Source organism: Colobus angolensis, unplaced genomic scaffold (genome assembly GCF_000951035.1).
Source record: "Colobus angolensis palliatus isolate OR3802 unplaced genomic scaffold, Cang.pa_1.0 Scaffold512, whole genome shotgun sequence".
Classification (NCBI taxonomy): Eukaryota; Metazoa; Chordata; class Mammalia; order Primates; family Cercopithecidae; genus Colobus; species Colobus angolensis.
In genome coordinates this window covers 540,218-555,290 of record NW_012118622.1, presented here as the reverse complement: position 1 = coordinate 555,290, position 15,073 = coordinate 540,218, and the positions used below count along the sequence as shown (strand labels likewise).

The window sequence follows — 15,073 nt, the reverse complement described above, 5'->3', positions numbered from 1 at the left end:
GCTCACCCTAAAGTCTTTGTTCTCCATGAGGTCAGAGATCGCTTGTGATGAAGTATATGGTTACATCTGTAGTGAAGATGGTGGAGCGGAGTTCACCCTGTTTTTAGGCATAGCTTTGAAACTAAGAATTTTATGTCTATATAGGTGAAGTGGCAGGGATGGGTAGGAAGACAGTTCTAATTAGGATGGAGAAATTATACTAGGAAGTAGGGGTAAAGGAAGTGAGAAGAATTAGCAAATAGAAGCAATTGGAGTTTACCAAATAGGCTAGAGTAGACACTGGAGGTTCTTGATTTAGTGAATTAACTAGATTTTAGATAGGTAATGAGGCAGTCATATGCAAGGAAGGTTTCAAAGTCTGGAGACAAGAAGTCAAGCAACACTTTGAGAAGTGGTTGAGCTTTATGGGAATGGAAAGAATTACACTGTTGAGAGATGTTAAAAATAATGAAGAGGGTTTAACAATATGAAATTGTGTTTCTCATATGAATCTGAGCAACAAACAAGCAGAAGCCAGAGATAATTAACTCTAAAAGGCATTGGGGTACAGGCAGCATAAAGGCCATGGAGAAAGGGAACTGCAGGAATTAATGCTGAGAAGCAGGAGTTTGGTGGAGTAAGGAGTAGATCCAGTCCCAGATACAGGGAAATAAGTCTTTTCCCTCTCCCAAGCATGACAGTCAGCCCTGCAGGAAACAGGACAAGAGAAAAGGCCATTATACCTGACAGTCTTCCTGAAATACAGAAATGACATCACGGCTGCTATGTCTAATAACGCCAGGATAGATGTCCTCTTCTTAAAGGAGCTGTCATGGAAAGAAAAGAAAAGAAGGAATGGAGATGATGTTATTTTACAGGGGGGAACCTCAGGAACCAGCATGTAACATGAGGTACTCTGTAATTGTTTCTTCAAGAAATGTATTATTTCTGTTGGAAAGTTGATGGGAGGCGATTATATTCTTGCTGTTTTTATACCCTCTCACCATGTTTCTAGGTTTTTGATCAGTCCTCTGTCAATTGTCTGCTGCACTGAGATATTTCCAAAAGCTTTCAGATGGGAGAAAGGCTAGTCACTATTTTCTATGTCACTAGAACTTTCCACCTTTCCACCTTTTCATGGTTGCATCTTTTTCTCAGTGTCTCTGTGGTGGCAACCATGAATGAGACCCTGTTAGGTTTCTATGGCAGGGACTAGATTGACAGAAGGCCCAGGTCAGTGCATTTCAAATTCACCACCTCCTTTGGGTTCTCCCATACTATCTTCATGCCTGCTCCACATTCCCTCACAGGTGTCTTCCCTGATTAATTATATGTCTAATCCCATCCTGGATGCATCTCAGTTGGTAAAAACTAATATACCAGGATTGATTGTTTGCACTTAGTTTTTTTTTCTTTCTCTCCCACAAGTAGTCAGTAACCATGTCCTAGTGTTTTATGTGTTACTTCTTTTTCTATATATATATATATGGAAATAGGTGCTGTTGAGGGGCACGTCCTATGTGCCAGGCCCTGTGCTAAATACTTTACCTGTACCTCATTTAATTCTCACAGTAACCCTGTCAGGTAGACATTATTTCCATTTGCCGATGAAAAGACAGAAGCGTAGAGTAGTGTAACAACTTTTCTGTTGTCACATGGCTAGTAAAACCTAAAACCCTATTGCCAATGATTCAGGGATCCACTTACAAGAGACTTTGATCGTCTGGAATGTGGAACGTTCGCTGTCAGTGACTGAGTTTCGAGCAGAGCAACCATAGATCCCGCTATGCTTTGTAGTAATTTTGGGGATAGAGAGCTCTTGTCCTGATTGCAGAAACTTCCCATTAATCGTCCAAGTATACTCTGCCGGTGGGTTAGAGTCCGCGAAGCAGGACAAGAAGAGGTTTTCTCCTGAATGGTAATTGGTGAATGGAGAGAAAATGCTGGGGTCGTGTGGACCATCTGGTGTAAAGAGAAAAAAGCCACAGGTGATGTTGTCTGAGGGAAGGGGATGCGCCTGGTCTCTTAAAGGGATTTCAGTGTCCCTCTGAGAAAAGACACACCCTCAAGGCCCAGCCAAACCCCTTCTGTCTTCACTGAGCCGAGGCCTGAGGTACTCACATGTTTCTCCCATCACAGGCTGTAGACCCCAAGTCTCCCATGACAAGAGCAGCCCCTCCCTTTATATTCTTGCTTAAGGCTGTGCCTAGCCAAGTTTTCCCAGGGCAGGGAGTCATGGCCAGCCCTGGTGTCCAGAAATAAAAGTGTCTGTACTTGGACCTGAGGGAGACTGAAATGCCTGGCCTCTGGTCATTTGGATTTCTGCTGGTGGCCTGGTCCACAGAGGAACCAAAGATAAAAAGGACATCCAGGGTGACTGGGTCACTGCAGATGCTACCAACTCGGTCCCATATTTCACATTCATAGGGTCCTGTGTCATTTCTTGTGACATTGGCTAGAATGAGGATCCTGTTTTTACTGGGTTGCTCTAGCCTGGGACTGACAGGGAGGATCTGACTATTTAGCCACTACATGTAGATGCAGCCCTGAGTCTTAGCTTCACAGGTTAAGGCTACAACACTCTTATTCTCCATGGGGCTGAAGTTGTTGCTGGTGATGTAGGCTTGGGAAGCTCCGCTGGGTGGATAACAGAGAGAAGATTGTCCTGTGTGGCACCTTTGATTCCTCCACAGGCATCCTTCAATCAGAGTTAGCATCTCCCACCTCTCAGCCCACCTGAGTCCTTGAAAGTCAATAGCTGGTGTGTTTGTCACAAGACAGATGCATGATGATTTAAGGGCTCAAAGACTGTGAGGCCTCCTGCTCTGTCTTAGGGAAGCATAGACTTTCTCAAGTGTGAATTGAGCAGCAGTGTTGGGTCATGGACAGACACGTCAGTGGGAGCCACAGCTCCTTTTACACCTCCCAGTCTCTCTCTAATCCACTGACTGACTGGATCACCTTGGGTTTCTTACCTGGAATGTGCAACTTTTGGACCCCTTCCAAATTCCATCCTACTTTGCCCCCTTAGATGTGATTTCTCTGCAGCTTCCATTTCCAAGGACATTCTAGAGATGAGTAATAATGGCATTTTCTATTGTCCTGAAACCCTGAAGATACTGAGCAGCCTGGGCTGGGACTGGATGTTTCAGCAGAAATAAGACAGGGGAGACCAGAGTCTTGCCTGGAGGTCAGTTCAGTCATCAGGCTGTGGAGGCACAGGGTGGGGCAGTTTTCTGCAGGTGTTTCATGATGACTTACTTGAGCCAGTGACCTCCAAATATAGAGCAGAGTACAGGGGATGATCTAGAAAGAGTGAAGATGACAGGCAGAGCTGGTGGCTTTGGAGCAGAACCATATTCCACGTTCTGGGTCCTTTAAGTTTCCTCTCCTTCTGCAGAGGACAGGTGAGGACTATGTGGATCCTTCCAGAAATATATGTGGACATTTGCAAATGCAGAACTGACTGGGGGAAAGGGTGGGAGTTAACTCCTGGATATCTGGTCCTCATGGACCATGTGTGTTTGATGGATATGAGACAAATTTAGGGAGAAGTTTTGCAAATATTTTCTTTCACTGGACACTCTACACTTCAATTCCATGGGTTTGACTAATCTAGAGATCTCATGGAAGTGGATTCCAGAGTGAATCTGAGAAGAGACTGCTGGTTGCCAGGAGCTGGGAGTGGGGAGAATCAGAAGTTGTTCATGGGTGTGCAGTTTCAGTTATGCAAGACGGAGAGGTTCTAGAGATCTGCTGTACAGCTTAATGCCTACAGTTCACACAGATTGAGTGTTTCTTATGCATAAGACTTAGGGCAATAAGTGTTTTGGATTTCTGAATTTTTTTGATTCTGAAATATTTGTCACATACTGATTTAGCATCCCAAATCTGAAAGATTTTCTTTTCAGCCTCAGATTAGTATGCAAAAGTGGGAGGTGATAGTCCACATATATTCTTGCTCTTTTTGTTTTTCTTTCACCATATTTCTAGCTTGGTGATTAGTTTTTGTTCAGTTGCATACTGGCCATGCTGCACTTGTATGTTTTTGAAGGCTTTGGGGTGTGAGAAATAATGATTGCTATTTTCAATGTCATCAAAATTTTCCACGTTTTCATGGTTGCATCTTTTCCTCAGTGTCTCTGTTGTGGCAGTCATCAATAAGAGCCTGTCAGGTCAGATTTAGGATAGATTTTTGTAATTCTGCAAGAAATGTTACTGGGATTCTGATAGGGATTGCTTTCAATCTGCAGCTCACTTTGGGTAATATTGTCTTCCTAACAACATTGATTCCTCCAATCAGTGAGAATGAATTGTCTTTCCATATATTGATGTTGTCTTTAATTTCTTACAGTAATGTTTTGTAGTTTTCAGGGTATAACCCGTGGACCTTTTAGGTTAAACTTATTACAAAATATTTTATTCCTTTTGATGTTAATATGAATGGAAATTCTTTTCTTAATTTCCTTTCAGATTGTTCATTGTTACTGTATAGTCTAAAGAATGATGTAGAAGGAGCAAAGGTGACAGGCAAAAGCTGGTGGTTTTGGATCAGAAACATATTCCCTGTCCTGGGTTTTTGATATTCCCTCTCCCTTTGCAGAGGGCAGTTGGCTCTTCCCTAATAGCCAGAGAGACTTCACTGGAAAACATATTGGCAATGCTCCAGGGATCCACTTACCAGGGACTATGATCCTCTTGATTATGACATTCATTCCACTAGTGGCTGAGTTATGCATGAAACAGACATAGACCCCTGTATATGTTTTAGTGATTTGGGGGATAAAGAACACTTGTGCTGATTGCTGGAACTTCCCATCAATCAGGCAAGAATGCTCTGCCAGTGGGTGAGAGTCTGTGAGGCAGGATAGTTTGGGGATAGGTGTATGAAGAAGACATGGTGGGGGTATCCAGACAATCTGAAGCAAAGAGAATAAAGTCACAGGTGATATTGTCAGAGGGAAGGGAAAATCCGGGTCTGTGGAAGAGTCACAGTGACCCTGTGAGCTAAGTCAACACTGAAGTCCCAGTCAAATCCCTGCTGTGTTCACTGATCTGGAACCTGAGACATTCACCTGTTTCTCCCATCATAAACTGTGGACCCTGAGTTCCCCGTAACAGGAGCAGCCTCTTCTCTCCCATTGTAGATAAAGCCTATGCCTAGCCTTGGTAGTCATGGCAAGCTTTGATGTCCAGGGGTAAAGGTCTCTGTACTTACACCTGGGAGGGACTGGGAGGCCTGGCCTCTGGCCATGTGTATTTGGGATGGCAGCCTGGTTCACAGAGGAACAGAAGATACTCACAGATGAGATTCAGGGTGACTGGGTCACTGCGGCTGGAACTCCCTGGGCTCTTCACTTCACATTCATAGGGTCCTGTAGTATACTTTGTGACACCAAATAGAGTGAGGGTCCTGTTGTTTTCGGACAGCTGCAACCTGGGACTGATAGGGAGGCTCTGACCATTTATCCACCACAGGTAGCTTGCGTTCTGAGTGTCAGGATCACAGGATAAGATCACAGTCTCCGCGGCCTCCCTGGGGTTTAAGTTGCTGCTGGAGATGGAGGGTTTGGGAGTCTCCACTGTGCAGATAACAGAGAGAAGATAGCCCTGTTTGGCACCTTTGATTCCTCCTAAGACATTTTTCAATCAGAGTTGGCATTGCCCACCACTCAGGACGTCCAAGTCCCTAAAAGCCCATGGAAGGTGTGTGTGTTACAAGACAGATGCATGGCAATCTGAGGGCTCAGAGATTGTGAGGCTGCCTGCCTTATGTGGTAGAAGCACAGACTTTCCCAAGTGTGAATTGAGCAGCAGCATTGGGTCATGGAAAAACATGGGACCAGCAGTCACAGCCCCTGGTGCCTCTCTGAGTCTCTCCCTCTCCAACTGCCTGCCTGGCCCACCCTTTGGTCCTCACCTGGAGCATGCAGTGCTGGAATCTTCTTAGTTTCAGTCTTACTTTGCACCCCAAGGTATGCTTTTTCTGTAGCTTCCCCTTCCAAGGACATCCTAGTGATGGATGATGGAACTTCCCAATGTCCTTAAACCCTTTGGGTTTGGGAAGCCTGGCCTTGGACTGGGTACTTGAGCAGAAATAACACAGGGGAGACCAGATTCAAGTCTGGAGGTCAGTTCAGTTATCAGGCAGTGGAACCACAAGGTAGGGCAGTTTTCCCAGCTGTCTCATAGTGACTGACTTGAGCCAGTGACCTCTAAAGATGGAGCAGAGTCCGAGAAATGACATACAAAGAGTGAAGGGGACAGGCAAGAGCTGATAGCTTTGGACCAAGACCATTTTCCCTGTTCTGGATCCATGATGTGCCCTTCCCCCTGTAGAGGGCAGGTGAGGACAATGTGGATCTTTCTAGAAATACATGTGGATGTTTGGAAATGCAGACCTGACTGGTGGAAAGGGCGAGCATGAACTGATGATGGAAGTCTGGCCCTCATGGACCCTATGTGTTTGGTGGCTATTAGACCAATATTTGGGAAGAAGTCTTGCAGATACTTTCTCTCATTGGACATTCTACTCTCTGATTCTATGAGTGTGACTACTTTATGTCCCTCATCTCAGTGGATTCCAGAGTGAATTAGAGAGTAGAGCAGTAGATTCCAGGAGCTGGCATCGGTGGAATAGGGTATTGTTCCGTGGGTGTGCGGTTTCAGTTATGCAGGATGAGGAGGTTCTAGAGATCTCCTGTGCAGCTTCATGCCTATAGTTCATAAAGATAAAGTGTTCCTTATGCAGAAAGCTTAAAACCAAGTGTTTTGGATTTCTAACTTCTTTTTAATTTTGGAATATTTGCAGTAGATGTACTGGTTTAGCATCCCACATCTGGAAGATTTAAAATCCAAAATGCTCCAGTGAGGACTTCTTTTTAGCATCACATCAGTGGTCAGAAGTGTTGGATTTTGGAGCATTTCAGATTTTGAATTTCTGGATTTGGATGCTCAATTTGTAATACTGTAATTTTCCCATAAAAAGTTCTCAGGAATTTAGACCTCATGCTATGTTCTGACTCCAGTAACAACAACAACAGCAAAATTTGGAGGAAACATTAAAGGTTGTCATAAGTGGAAATTTTTACGGGTGGTCCAAACATCTAAGATCAGTTGCTGGTAGTAGTATTTCTCTTGATACAAAATTAAGGTTTAGGTGTGGGATGAATTCCAGCAGGATCACATTATGCTCAAAGAAATATGCCAAAGGTGATTTGAAATTAGCAAGTCCTTAAGTAGAGAGAGTCCCGTTAAAAGGACAGAACTGGTCAGTGTGTCAATTACATAAAGAGAGGAATGATGTCAAATTAAAAGAAGTGATAAGTGTTACGTTAGTAAATATAGAAAGGACTCCCCGTTTCTAATTTCTGTGCAGAGTTAGGAAAAATTTGGAGGAGCCCAAAACAGGTATTTGAAATGCTTTCTTCATTTTCTGTTAACCTCAGGAAATATGACTAGAGTTTAAGTTTGTGTGAATTAGGAAGAGTCTAAGTGAGAAGCCAATAGCTCGTGTGTCCCCCACATGAAGAACCCCAACTTATGAAAATGGCATCATAATGATGAAACAATGGTTTGTATCACAGGCCGCAAAACCATCAGGTAGCAGTCACATGACCACCTCCAACAGGTCCCCGAAACCATCAGTATTCCTGTTATATGTATGTTACAGCCTTGGTAGTTTTCCCACAACTACAAAATTGAAAAATTGCTATTGTCAATACAAAATATTAAATATGAAGTTGAATATGTTGTTCCACTTTTTTCCCCCCAGTCTTTTTGAACGTTCCTGTTTCAGTTTTGTAAGTTTCTATTGACACATCCTCAAGCTAGGGATTCCTTCCTGAGCTGTGTGCAGTCTACCAGTAAGCATCAAAAGCATTCTTCATTTCTCTAACAACCCATTTTTTTTTTTTTTTTCTGAGATGGAGTCTCGCTCTGTTGCCGAGGCTGGAGTGCACTGGCATGATCTTGGCTCACTGTAAGCTCTGCCTCCCGGGTTCATGCCATTCTCCTGCCTCAGCCTCTACAGTCGCCTGTCACCACGCCCGGCTAATTTTTTGTATTTTTAGTAGAGACGGGCTTTCACTGTGTTAGCCAGGATGGTCTCGATCTCCTGATTTCATGATCTGCCCGCCTCAGCCTCCCAAAGTGCTGGGATTACTGTCATGAGCCACTGTGCCAGGCTAATCTCTTAGGGATTTTAATGAGTTGTTGACTTTTGAGTTTGGTCAGCTTTTTACTTACTGTTAAAACCGATTATATGCCTGACAGGAAACCAGAAATCTCTAGGAAGTGACTGGAGAATGTGAACTCCATAGTAGGTTGAGGATGGAGTCACGAGTGAAATGGGTGAAATGAGCTCATGGGCTTTGGGCACTACAGGCCTGTCCAACACGTGACAACCTGGTGAGTCAGTGCAAAGTTTACAACAGTGATAGCAAACTAGCATGGCTGAATCCATCTGGCATCTAGTCTCAGGCTGGCTGTCCTCACTCATTCCTGGACATAGGCCAGGTTAACCATGGGAGGCATTTAGTTTATGGCTTAACTTTGAAGCAAGAATAATAATAGTTCCTCCATAACACTAATACCCTTCTTTTGCCCAGCGATTGCCTTTGTAAAACTGGTGAAAGACCAAGAGAGTAGGATTATAGGAGGGAAGTGAATTCTGCTAAAATGGAGGCACAGTTTCTATAATCACTTACTGCTCAAATGTCATTTGGCCAGAGTTTACAAAATTTGTAACTAATTGCTCCTATAGATGACATCACTATTGTAGAACCTGAGATTGGTCTTTTGAGATGTTTCTCATTCTTTGCATTATGGCAACCAGCTGACCTCATCCATACCCATGACTAATGGCTCAGCCAGTCACGTGGTCCCCACCTAGAGGCAGATTCAAACACAAACAGATCATTTCCCTCCACCCACATGATTTTATCCCCAAACAGTCAGCAGTACCCATTTTTTAGTCCTGTGCCCCTGAAACTATCCTTGAAAATCTCTAACCTCTGATCCACTAGGGAGGCTGATTTGAGTAATAATAAACCTCCATCCTCTTGTTTGGCAGACTTGGGCTCATTAAAATCTTTCTTTACTGCAAATCACCATTGCGATAAATTGGTTTTCTTTATGCAGGAGGCCAGAAGAACTTGTCTGGGAATTATAAGAGTGGATGGAGCTGCTGCCTATCCCTGTCCCACGGTCTTGTCCACTGAACAGCCTCACAAAGGGACAGAGCCCTAGATGGGGATACAGTGGAAGCTCATTCTCTTAGTGACCTGGGGACATTGGCTCAAGATGAAGCCTGGCAGGGATGGAAACTCTGGGTGATTTCTGTGTGTTTCTTATTTCCTGGGAGGTGGGCCAGGCCACAGTGTTAGCAGGAAGGCAACAGAACAGTCAGTCTAGTTAGAAGGAGTGTCTAGGGAAAGCCAAGGAGTGGAGGAAGAAGCTGTGCAGGACAGGGCTTGCCAGTTAGAATGAAGTGGGAGAAAGATGAGGGACACAAAGAAGCAGAGAGAGGCAGAGATAGAATGGCAGTGAACAGTGGCCCTACAGTGACTTCAGAGACCCCAGGGACCAGGTGCCTCAGCTCAACAGCCCAGGACAAGGGAGCCCTGAAAACCCTCCAGTGGCCAAAGAGCTTCAGAGTTATATTAGGTAGGGTGGCATTAGAGGCAAGAGGTAGAGGGGGGATGAAACATGGCTGTCAGCCTCTGAAGGACAAGGGACAGGTGTGGCTAGAACTTTCTAGAATTCTGCATCCATGATCCAGTCTCTAAAGAGGTTATGAATCATTCATTTCTTCATTCAATTCCTTCATTTGTTATGTGAGAGCTCCTGAGTGTGTGTCTCTCACTGGGCCTGTGCTGGTGCAGTGTTTAAGTGGGGAAAGAAAACAAGGTCCTCTCCTTTATCTTGTCATGCCAGTGACATGGACACTTTGGGAAACACAGGATTTCGGGTTCAGGGATAAGGGTTAAGATATGTGGGAGAGGCCTGGACATTTTTTGCAGTGCCTCTGACAGTTGAGGCAGGTGGTTTAGTTCTGGAGTACAGACAAATCAGCTGAGCATTTGCTCTCACTCCTCTGAGGTTTGGATGCCTAAGAAGAGAGGATTTGAGCCAATAAATGACTATGGTCCTTGGAACCCAGTAATTCCTCATTTCTAGTGGAGGAGAGGAAGGGCCTGTGGCTGCAGACAGACCTCATGTGACCCTGATCTGCCTTTTGTGTTTGTGTGACTCTGGTTCAGTGACTGTGACTTCCTGTGCCTCGGTTTTTTCTCAGTAAAATAAGCTAAATGGCAAATGGACTGTGGCTTTTCATGCTATCTGTGAATAAAATGTAGATTCTTCACAGTCACCTGACCTAATGCTTGGCACAGTGGAGGTGTTCACACAAACAGTATTTATTATTATTCACTTCCATGAGAGAGCACTTTTAGGTCAGATCTCTGTGGACAAGCTGCTGCCAGGTATATTTTCTCTTTTGTTTCTGCTTCTGGGGACATTAGACTTTCTATGGAGTGTCCTAAGCCTCACAAAGCCATTGGCTGATGGCCTACAAAGCTTGTCTTTCTGTCCTCTCCACTCTGAGTCTCCAGTGAACAAAGCTGTGTCCTTTCCCAGATGAGGCTCTGAGGGCTGAGCCCTGGCTGGTGAGCAGCTTCAGAAGACACAGACCTCAGACAGCTGGTAAATCCCCAGTCCCAGTAATCTCTGCCACAACCCAGCCCTGGCACAGGCTCCTCAGCTTTATCTGGAGTAAGGATTTAGGGACAGGGTTCTGGGGTTGAGGTTTCTAGGCTCCTCAGCTTTATCTGGAGTAAGGATTTAGGGACAGGGTTCTGGGGTTGAGGTTTCTAGGGCTGAGCTTCTCTGAGAGTATCTCAGGGGTCCTCTTAGGCAAAGCCCTACTCAGTTCTCCAGGGTCTTTCTCAGGGTCAAGTTTATGAAGAGGACATGAAGTGCTTGGCTGAGACTGATCTCCTCCTGCTGAGCACCCCCATCAGACTCCTTCCTGTGTAGCAAGTGTCTGCAGGGTCTGGAGGCAGGAAAGGAATTGTGATCTGCTGAAATTTGTCTCCTCTGTGTGTGTCCTGCACTAAATGCCAAAACCCCAACATGGGACACAACGCAGAGAGGGCACAGGCACAGTGTAGGCCTGACCATCCTGTGTGTGCAAAGTAGAAGTGACCCCCGCCCCCCCACACCCAGGGATCATATGGAATCACTCACGGTATAAGGTGAAATGTCCAGTTACTCCTTTAGTGCTATCACCTCGCTTTTTGATTTGTATGGTGTAGGATTCTGTGTCCTTCTGGGTGTCATTCTGGATCAGCAGGGATGCATTGGAATATACTGTTTCTCGTCCACTGTATGCAGGCCCAGATATAATTGTATCAGTGTCTATTACATATGATGTAATGTAATTGTGGATATCCGTTATTTGCCCTTTGTACCAGATGTAGCCAGTAGGATTCTGGGGCAAATTGTGGACAAGTAGAAGAACATCCTTCCCCTCAGAAACATTGGTTGGCTGAGTTTCAATCATGACTTGGGCCATGGTAGGCGGGTTCCAGAAGATGAAAAGTGATGCTAGGAGGTGGAGAGAGCGTCAGTCAATATTGAGACCTATGTATTGGAGTGAAAAGATGGGGCCCTGGGACCTGAGAAGATCTCTTCAATCATCAGCCTTGAAAACACACACAAACACACACACACACCCCTTTTCTGTGTGTGTGTGTGTGTGTTTCTGTGTGTGTCTCAAACTGTCCTACTGCATCAGAGTCAGCAGTATGACCCTCATTCCTTCAACACTTCCGACCTTGGCACTTTTCTGTTTGGAATTCTCTTCCCCAGGGGTCTGCATGGCTCCCTCCACACTGCCTTCAGGTCCTACTCACATGAGGGCATCCTTAGACTTCTTTCCTAACACCTCCTTCAGAGACACTGGGTCTTCCCTTTCTGACCTTTTTCTGCTCTGCTCCCTCCGAAGCTCTTGTCAACATCTGACCTCACATTCTAGATCTCTTTGTCTGTCTATCTTGCTTCCCATGAGAGCATGACTTCCCTGAGGACAAGGACTTTTGATCTGGGTTGCACCCCAGTGCCTTGGACAGGAGGCAGACTCCTGTACATGTGAGAGTTCCCAGGGTCCTCCATGCCTGGGTTTTCTTTTCTCTTTCCCCAGTTGTTGAGGTTTTTTGCTGAGGACAGTGTTTCATGCCCTGCTTATATTTTCATTTGAAGTGTCATCTGATAATCATTATTATTATCATTTTTCAATATGTGGTAGCCAGTGATAATTAACCAGGAAAACAAAACACTTGACATTTTCCTACCTCTTACCAATTCCAGTTCAAAGTGATTTTCCTGTTTTGACCCCTGTCCCTCTCTGGTATATTTTCCCCTATCCAGGCTCCAACAGAGCCTTCTTTCCTGTATTTTTTTCTTTTTTTTTTTTGGTGAGACGGAGTCTCATACAGTCACCCAGGCTGGTGTGCAGTGGCACAATCTACGCTGACTGCCACCTCTGCCTCCTGGTTTCATGCAAATCTCCTGCCTCAGCCTCCTGAGTAGCTAGGATTACAGGAGCACACCACCACACCTGGTTAATTTTTTGTATTTTTAGTAGAGACAGGGCTTCAGTGTATTGAGCAGACTGGTCTTGAACTCCTGACCTCATGATCCACCCACCTCAGCCTCCCAAAGTGCTAACTCCTTTTATTTTTTAGAAGCCCATCCTCTACAAGCGACCCCATCCAATCATTCTGCTTCCTCCTCCTGTTCTGTCCCAGGAAGTTCTCTCCTCACCTGTGAGCAGGAGCTCCTTCCAGGTGATGTGCAGTGTGCAGGGAGGCACTGAGAGGGGCCCCATGGCCTGTGCTGTCTGCATGTTCTCCTCTGTGGAGATGAGCTGGAGATCCAGAAACTTTCTGAGCACGACTGTCAGCTGTGCTGTCCTTCCTCCTTCTGTGCTGAGCCTCTTCCCGCGGCAGGAGCACTTCTCAGGCTCATGGGCGGGGTCTGTGACCAGGTCACCTCTCTGTCCCCTCCCCTCTCACTCCTGCCTCCTTGTCCCTCCTTCTCTTTTGCCTTTTGTCTGTGTGTCATGTCTCTGGGAATTGTGGAGGCCTCCGCCTTTTTCAGCAGTGATTCTGTCAACAAACCTTGGCACACACTATGTCCAGAAACACGTACACAAAAGAGATGCACATGGACACACACCATCACACACATATGCTGTAGGTTGGGCAAGCACAGTCCTGGGCCTCAGCCTCCTGCTGTCCCCATAGTTCTGGGTCAGGGTGCACTTTCTTGCCCTTTGCCCTCTTTCATCCGCATCTGGCTCTCCCCTTCAGTGCAGGAGGCTGCAGCTGCACCAGGTCCCTGTCATAGGGACACCACATTGTGCTCTGGGTGAGCTGTGTATTGCCTGGTGACAGGGACCCTTCCTTTCTCTGATTGTGTCTAGCTTGGCTGCAGCTTCTAAGGATGGACATTCAGGACCTGGGTGTCCCAGAGGAAACTGTCCTTCCTGAAGGTATACAGGGTGAATCTCTCATGCCTCTTGGGAGGAGAGGCCTGTGGTGGTTGCTCGGTCGGAGCTGTGAGTCCCATGTTCAAAAGTACAGTTCTCAGTCACTCTATTGCTCCCTGCGGTCTGGTGGCTGAGCTGGGGCTCAGGGTTTCTCATTTCTTCCTGACCATCTTTGGTGTCCTCTCTTCTCTGCCCAGCTGATTGTCCTGCGATTACCACACCTTCCCTGTGGTGGTGCAGGAGGAAGTGGGGAGTTACCCAGGAACCCCGTGGAACATGGCTCATTGAGACACAGGAAGGGGAGCCTGGGACAGAGCAGGGGTTCAGAGCTGGAGAGATTCATCCCAACTTACTCCGTGATCATGATGGGCTCAGCCCTCCATATGCTGACATACCCAGGGATCTGTCCTGAGGGTTTTGACCTGGCCAAGCTGCTCTCTGTAGAGAAGCAGGCAGTCGTCAGAGAGCCTGTCTGGAGGGACACTGCTCACACCTGAGAGGGCGGTTGGGGGGTGTGTTCTGTTCTGGGAGCAACGAGCAATAATACCCCTTCTCCCAGCAAGGACATAGGAGAGGTCTGTCTTCCCAAGGGACAGCCGGGGGTAGGTGGCCACATCCTGGATGATGCCTGTGTGTGACCATCACATGGGCTCTGAGCCCCACGGGGTGCAGCGGGCAGGCAGGTCACAGGGTGCCTGACTAATTCCCGGGGAGGCTGTGAGACCTCAGGCAGCCGCTGTTCTGTGTCAGCGCTAGGCTTGGTGTGGGTTGCCCCAGAGAACAGGACAGATGGAGCAGGGGCGGGCATTTAGGGAGCAGTGACAGAACGAGTTGATGAGGATGGAGGAAGGTCACGAGGGGAAAGCACACAGTATAGCGTCGCATGCCTGGGACACAGCAGGGGTTCAGAGCTGGAGAGATTCATCCCGACTTACTCCGTGTACGTTGCTCACACCTGAGAAGTCGGGTGGGGGTGAGTTTTGCTCTGGCATCAAAGAGCAATAATACACTCTTCTGGTGTCCCTGGATGTCATGAGTGCTCCTAGTGTCATGCTGCATTGGCATTCATTTTTTAAGGTGTAAATTTATTTGCCTCACATCAGAGGCAGGCCTTGGTCACCATGGCAGTTTTCAATACTGTATCTGGTTCAAGTGACTCCAGTGGTGGCCAGCGATGAAATCTTAGAGGCATCTCTCCTACTTGGTGTGCTGGGCTCCCCTCTCTCCAGCTGCTTTCTTAAACTGATAATTCTGACATTTGCCCTCACGTTTAAAGTGACCACTTGTCAGTCACAGCATGATCTCCTGTTCCCAGTGTTTGTTGCTTGCTTCAAACACATCCATTAAAGCTCCCTGCTGGAAACCTGTCAGATAACACCTGGACTTACTAAAGCCATTGGCTTACCAGTCTCTTCTCTTCTCCCTGCCTGGGCTTGCTGACCTCTGTATCTGTGGTCTCCAGGTGTGCTGAGTGCTCTCCAGTGTCTGTAAGTAGTAAAAACACTTACACTTTCATGTTGTGGTTGTATCACTATAGCCTCA

At 46.3% G+C, this 15,073-nt stretch overlaps 1 pseudogene across 1 annotated transcript; it reads right to left on the bottom strand.

Moving 5' to 3' along the window:
* Nucleotides 1–1,648: 1,648 nt before the first annotated feature.
* LOC105525015 lies at nt 1,649–12,961 on the bottom strand (annotated as a pseudogene). Its single transcript, XR_001003844.1, has 5 exons — nt 12,805–12,961; nt 11,227–11,586; nt 5,283–5,561; nt 2,330–2,611; nt 1,649–1,941 (listed from the first exon to the last, which is right to left on the bottom strand). The product of XR_001003844.1 is annotated as a putative pregnancy-specific beta-1-glycoprotein 7 (transcript).
* Nucleotides 12,962–15,073: the final 2,112 nt, after the last annotated feature.